Below are 6,075 nucleotides of genomic sequence, written 5' to 3'. Positions count from 1 at the left end.
TCGAATTTTTTGGTTTTTTGTAACCCATAATAGAATTTTTTGTAATCCATGATCGAAATGTTTGTTTTCTTTTCTTGTAATCCATGATCGAATTTTTTGTTTTTTTTTTTTTTTTTGTAACCCATGATAGAATTTTTTGTAATCCATGATCGAATGTTTTGTAATATATGATCGAAATGTTTGTTTTTTTTTTGTAATCCATGATTGAAATGTTTGTTTGTTTTTTTTTAATCCATGATTGAATTTTTTGTTTTTTGCTTTTTTTGTAACCCATGATAGAGTTTTTTGTAATCCATGATTGAATTTTTTGTAATCCATGATCGAACTATTTTTTTCTTTTTTTGTAATCCACGATTGAATTTTTTGTTTTTTTTGTTTGTTTTTTTTTGTAATCCATGATCGAATTTTATGTAATCCATGATCGAATTTTATGTAATCCATGATTGAATTTTTTGAAAATTTGTGATTTTTTTTGTTTAATCCATGATCGAATTTTTTTTTGTAATCCATGATAGAATTTTTTGAAAATTTGTGATTTTTTTTTTAATCCATGATAGATTTTTTTGAAAATTTGTTTTTTTTTTTTTTTAATCCATATTATTCAAAGAGAAATCGAGAGAGATGATGATTCCGAGGCCACCCTATCCCAACCATATTATTCACATATCGAGTCCCAACAGCAACAGTGTAGGGATGAGCACGAAATACTGTAAATTAAATGCTGAACGGCGGTTCATGCAGGGAAAGAACATATCAATATTTGCATATTCATTCAAAAACATGAAAATTCTTAATGGAGTATCCTCATTTTTTATTGAATTCCTAAAAACCAATATTTATAATGAATTTTAATAATTTTTTCGGATTTTTTTGAAGCTTTATTCTGACCGATTCACCCGATTCCGATCCGGATCGCCGATTCGCCGATCCGGATCGCCGATTCGCCGATCCGGATCGGTTTTTGAAAAGCCCGATCCGAGTCACCGGTCCGGTTTTTAAACCATTGGTCCTACCAATTAAGAAATCTGGCAATTTTTATTAAAATATATTTTATGTTTTTAAATTATATTTCAACCTTATCTTCTTCTTTTTGGTCTAGCAGTTGGTCAATTTTTTTTTTGAGATTTGACAATACCCTTTATTAGTTTGAAAGCCGGTCCAATTAATCACATGGATGTGTGCTTATAAGGCAAACTAAAAGAAATGGACGGCACGGATCGGAAGGCTTTATTTTTAGGAAATGTATATATTGCGATCATTATCTTTTTGATATAAAGTCACAATCATTAATTATTGACCGTGGGATGTGAAATCGGGTTGTTGAAGATGTTTCATTAACTGTTATTACCTTCCCTTTTTTGGTTTATACTTGGCTTTTTTAAATTGTCGACATCATTCTCTTTACCCACGAAACTCCTCTCTCTGTGTCTCTGGGGATTAGAGGCTTTAGTTTAAGCCTTTGCCTCTCTGAGAAAAACAAGAAATCAAAGGGAAGGCAAGAAATCGAAAAGGAAGAACAAGAATTCGACAGTAGGCAAATCAGGTATGCATAACAGTCGATTTAGGGTTTTTATTAGCTCCCTGTAGTTTTCTTTCTTTTATTTGTTTCAATGTACGATGCTTCTGTAACTACGCATCGATTTGTGATTTAATATTGCTTTTATTTTACTTTGTTTCATTTTTATATTGCTAAAAGCCAGAAATTCTGTAACTAGGGATCAATTTGTGATTTATTGATGATGCCTGCTGAGAATCTGTATTTCTTGCTTTTATTAATTTCTTTTAGTTTATGATGCTTGCTGAAAATTTGCAAATCTGTCATTTTATATGTAATTTGCTTCTTATTTTCTTTGTGAAATCTTTTTTTGGAAATATTGTTGCTAATAGTGCGATCCATATTTTTTGCAATTCATAATTTATGGCAATATTCATATTTAACTATGCATTGAAAACTCGCAGGTGTGGTTCATATTTAGATGTGCATTGCAATTCGCATTTAAATATTGAGCAGTGTTGGTGACGTTCTCTCTCTGTAGATCGCAGGTAAAAGATCGCTGGGAATTTTGCTTTTTAAACCCATGAGCACCCATGATCACCCATATTTAATTCTTGCACAAAAATTTTATTATATATTTTTCCAAGGCTATAATAAAAAACCATTTCCAGGGATTCCTTATCTTGGTCTGCTAAATCTTTATCTCTTCAATCAACTGTCCTTTTACCAACATCATTATCAGAAGACTCTGAATTTAAAGAAGAAGCATTTTCCTCTGCAAGTTGTTCATCAAAGTCCCATATTGAAATTTCTTAACTTAGGTGGGGGTGGTGGATCTTGTTGTATTCAATTCTAGAGGGCTTTATGCTTGAATCTTGCTCTGTGAAGTTAGCAATTACGGCTGAGATGTTTAGGATTAGGTTTGTGCTTTTGGAAATGGAGATAGATGGTATTTTCTCATGCATTTCATGGTCTGGATGTAGTTTATCCAGAATCCTCTTTCTCATGCGTCACTCTTTTTTGTCAAAAAGACGTAGTATTTCTTGAAATGTGAGTGTCTCCTTCTTTATGGTGTCTCTAGAGTTTTATGTTGTAATTTGATCAATGGATTTGAGTTGGGATCTACAGTTTTATGTTGTAATTTGATCAATGGATTTGAGTTGGGATAAAAAGATTGTTTATTTAAAAATTATGGCCAAACAAATGCTCTTAACATAATTTTTGAAGATTGCTTTTCAATTTTTATTTCCTTAAACATAACCCCAGCCAAATCTGAAGAGCTTGAAATCATAATATGGTTATGGAGTGGAAGTCTATGATTTTTGCAATTTTATTTTTATTTTTGCATTTCTTTTTTGTGAATAAGCTATTGATTCCTATTATTTGCTTATACTTTCTGTGAGGTCTTTTCATTTTTGCAACTACGAGGATTGTGGAATTCAAAAGTTGGTCTCGTTTAAATGCAGTAAAAAACTGTCCCCTATGTTAAGCATCTGTTTGGATGTTTGCTTATAAGGAAACCTATTCACAGGGTTCATTTGTTGCATGATGACATTGGAATAATTACAATGTTTTTAGTATTTAATGCTCCTTTCTGAGTTCATTCTTCCCAAAAGAGTATATTTTCTTTGCTATATTCATTTTAGGTTAGCAAAGCTATCTTCAGAAAAGGGTAATGGTGTTTTCCTTGCTATATTCATTTTAGGTTAGCAAAGCTATCTTCACAAAAGGGTAAGGGTGTTTCTTTGCTATCTTTCATTTAAGTCTGATATGTGCTTCACAAAAGGGTGTTTACTTTGCTATTTTTCATTTAAGTCTGATACGTGCTGCTTCATTCCTGCATCCAAACTTTCCCTAAAGTAGCAATGAGTACTTGTTTCCATCTTTTGGAATATTAGAACTGGTTATCTTCTGAGTCCAATGTTCTTACATTATGTTTTGTGAAATAATTTTAAGAAATTGTGTTTGATGTTGTGACAAGGAATAAGAACAGATTCCAATAATTGTTTTGGTAGTATTTTCATGATGATGGTTGATCGGCTTGCGTGTCAAATTTACGGCTCCAATGGAAGAGAATGCGTGTCAAATTTACGGCTCCAATTGAAGCCCCAAAATGGGGGACGGCAGACAACTAATGTTTTTCCATTTTAAAACAAGAAAAAGTTTAGGAATTATATACAATCGGATCATTTATCTTTGGTACTAGGATATCCCAATTGGCTATGGCCGTGGGATGTGAAATTGGGTCATTGAGGTATCCCATTGACAAGGCTCAATGTCCCAGAGATTTTATTTTTTATTTTTAATTTGGTGACACACTCCAAGATGTCGGGTGATTTTGAGTTTGTGACCTCACTACCCAAAAATAAGTGGTCTTACATTATGCACTCTCAAAAGTTTTATATGACCAGTTGCATTGCCATAGCCATAACCGTTGCTGGAGCCTGAGCTAGTGCCACAGCAATTCCCTTGCGCTCTAAAGGATAAAGAAAAATTGTATTGATTTCAAATCGCAGCTTAAGTGAATGGCAAAATCTTCACATATTGATCTAATGACCCGAGATCAAAAACCCTAAACCCCAATTAACCAAACCAATCAAGTATCAACACCATTGTAATCAAGATCCACCACGTAGAGAGAAAATTAAGGCTAGAGAGAGAGAGAGAGTAGTGGTTAGGGATTACAGCAAAATGAGAGAGATTAACAATGGTCCAATCCAACAGAGCAACCAAAGACGAAGAGGACTATGAGCCATGAGAAAGAGAGTATGAGAATTTAGATGGTCCACATACCATGGTACATAACCCACTCCGTGTTTTTATTAAGATCAGGAGGGGGCATGCTTGCACATAAAGATTTTACTTGAAAAGGTCAACCATCCACCATTAATGGCGATCCTTCTACCATTTTCTCCAAATTTCCCACCCTTTTCCTTTTGGCTTACAGGGTGAGTGAGAGAGAGAGAGAGGGGGGTTTTAATGGCAAAGAATCATATGTAGAAGGAGAAAATATTTGTACTTTTGTAGAGAGATTTAATAGATGAGAATATATGAGAGAGAGAGGGATTAGGAAACTGGATTTTAATGGCAGAGAATTAAATGTAGAAAATAAAATATTTGTACTTTTGTAGAGAGAGAGAGATTTAATAGCCGAGAATTTATGAGAAAGAGGGATTAGGAAATTGGAGAGTGCAAATAATAACCCCCTATCCGGTGTTTACAATGCCAAACAGAGGGAAAAAAAAAAAGGCCGTGGGTGGGGCGTGGTGTGCTCCTAATTTCGGCCAAATTAGACACCAAATGGTAATCTTCTGTTAGTGTCCATACATAATTTGCTCAAAGATTTACAAATGCAAGCTTTGCCCACAGGGCCGCTCACACCACGGGAGCTCTATCTTTATTTATTTTCCTAACCAGTCTCGCTCTACTATTTTCTTCAACCTCCCAAGCTCGTGCCCTCTCCTCCACTTCCCCTTCCTTCCTCATGCGCCTTCCTTTCCTCTGTAGGGATGGTGATGCAAAATCATCTCCCATTTACCCTAAGATATTCCTTTAAATGCTAAGGGCTATTTTAGCCTAATGAAAAAGTTAACTCTATGGGGCATTTAAAATTCCTTGAGAGAGAGAGGAGGAATAATGTGAATTTATGCAGATGGCTCTTTATGAAGAGGAAAAACATGATTTTTGAGGAAAGAATAGAGATTGAGGGTTTTGACAAATTTCTAATTTTATAGTAGCTTTGTATTGGGTTGGATTTCATTGGCGTGTGTTGGTCGGTGATAAAGAAGGGAGTTGATCCATGGTCTTATTCTAGTAGAAAATATCAATTTGACTTTTCTTTATCACTGTATGATGTATTTTCTATAAAACCCAAAACTTGTTATTCTTCTTTTGATAGTGAATCATCTCCTGCCGGGTTCCTGTGGATGTAGCCCGATTTTAGTTGAACCACGTATATTGCGTGTTGATGATGGTTTGATTATGGTTTGTAGTGTATGGTTGTGCCATTAGAGTTACTATTTTACTTTTTTTTAATTTCATCATATTTTTACCAAATTTACTACACCAAATTTACTACACCATATTTCATTCTTGGGTATATGGATTTCTTGAAATCAATTTGCTGGTGAAAGGTGTATTGGTTTCGAGGTGTTAAATTTGCTGTAATGGGGATTCACCGCAACAATGGGTAATTTAGATAGCCTCAGTTCCCAACATCCTCCTCTCATTTTTAATGGGGCTTCCTTTCCCAATTCTATTTGAATTGTTCAAAACTAAGTTCCCCTTTGTTCTTAGAACTCAAGCATATTTCTTTATGGAAAATGGGTCTTTTTATCGGATAACTTACTGTCGGATAAGTGCTTGTGTCCCCTAACTTGAGGTTTGAACTTTTCATCATGACAACTCCATTGATTTCAGCTTTACTAATGAATGAATTGTTCAAATACATATTGTAACTAGCATTTGCCACTATAGAATAAACCGATTTGAAAATGGGATAACATCCTCCATAAGGCATGGAGTTCCAGTAAATGCCTCTTTTAGAATTTTTCTAAACAAATAAAGAAAAACTTATTGCA

General features: G+C 34.1%; 1 long non-coding RNA gene across 2 annotated transcripts; it reads left to right on the top strand.

Moving 5' to 3' along the window:
* Positions 1–1,365: 1,365 nt before the first annotated feature.
* Positions 1,366–3,923, top strand: LOC105420471 (uncharacterized). 2 transcript variants are annotated; one of them, XR_002279805.2, is made up of 3 exons: positions 1,366–1,543; positions 1,960–2,043; positions 3,477–3,923. It is a non-coding gene; the product is annotated as an uncharacterized LOC105420471 (long non-coding RNA). The 2 variants fall into 2 exon arrangements; XR_002279804.2 differs by having other exon boundaries at positions 1,384–1,543; positions 3,489–3,923.
* Positions 3,924–6,075: the final 2,152 nt, after the last annotated feature.

Source organism: Amborella trichopoda, chromosome 3 (assembly GCF_054954075.1).
Source record: "Amborella trichopoda isolate Santa Cruz 75 chromosome 3, AtrichopodaSantaCruz75HAP2 v2.0, whole genome shotgun sequence".
NCBI classification, from domain to species: Eukaryota; Viridiplantae; Streptophyta; class Magnoliopsida; order Amborellales; family Amborellaceae; genus Amborella; species Amborella trichopoda.
The sequence above is the reverse complement of the archived record's forward strand: the minus strand, read 5'-3'. Positions and strand labels throughout refer to the sequence as shown.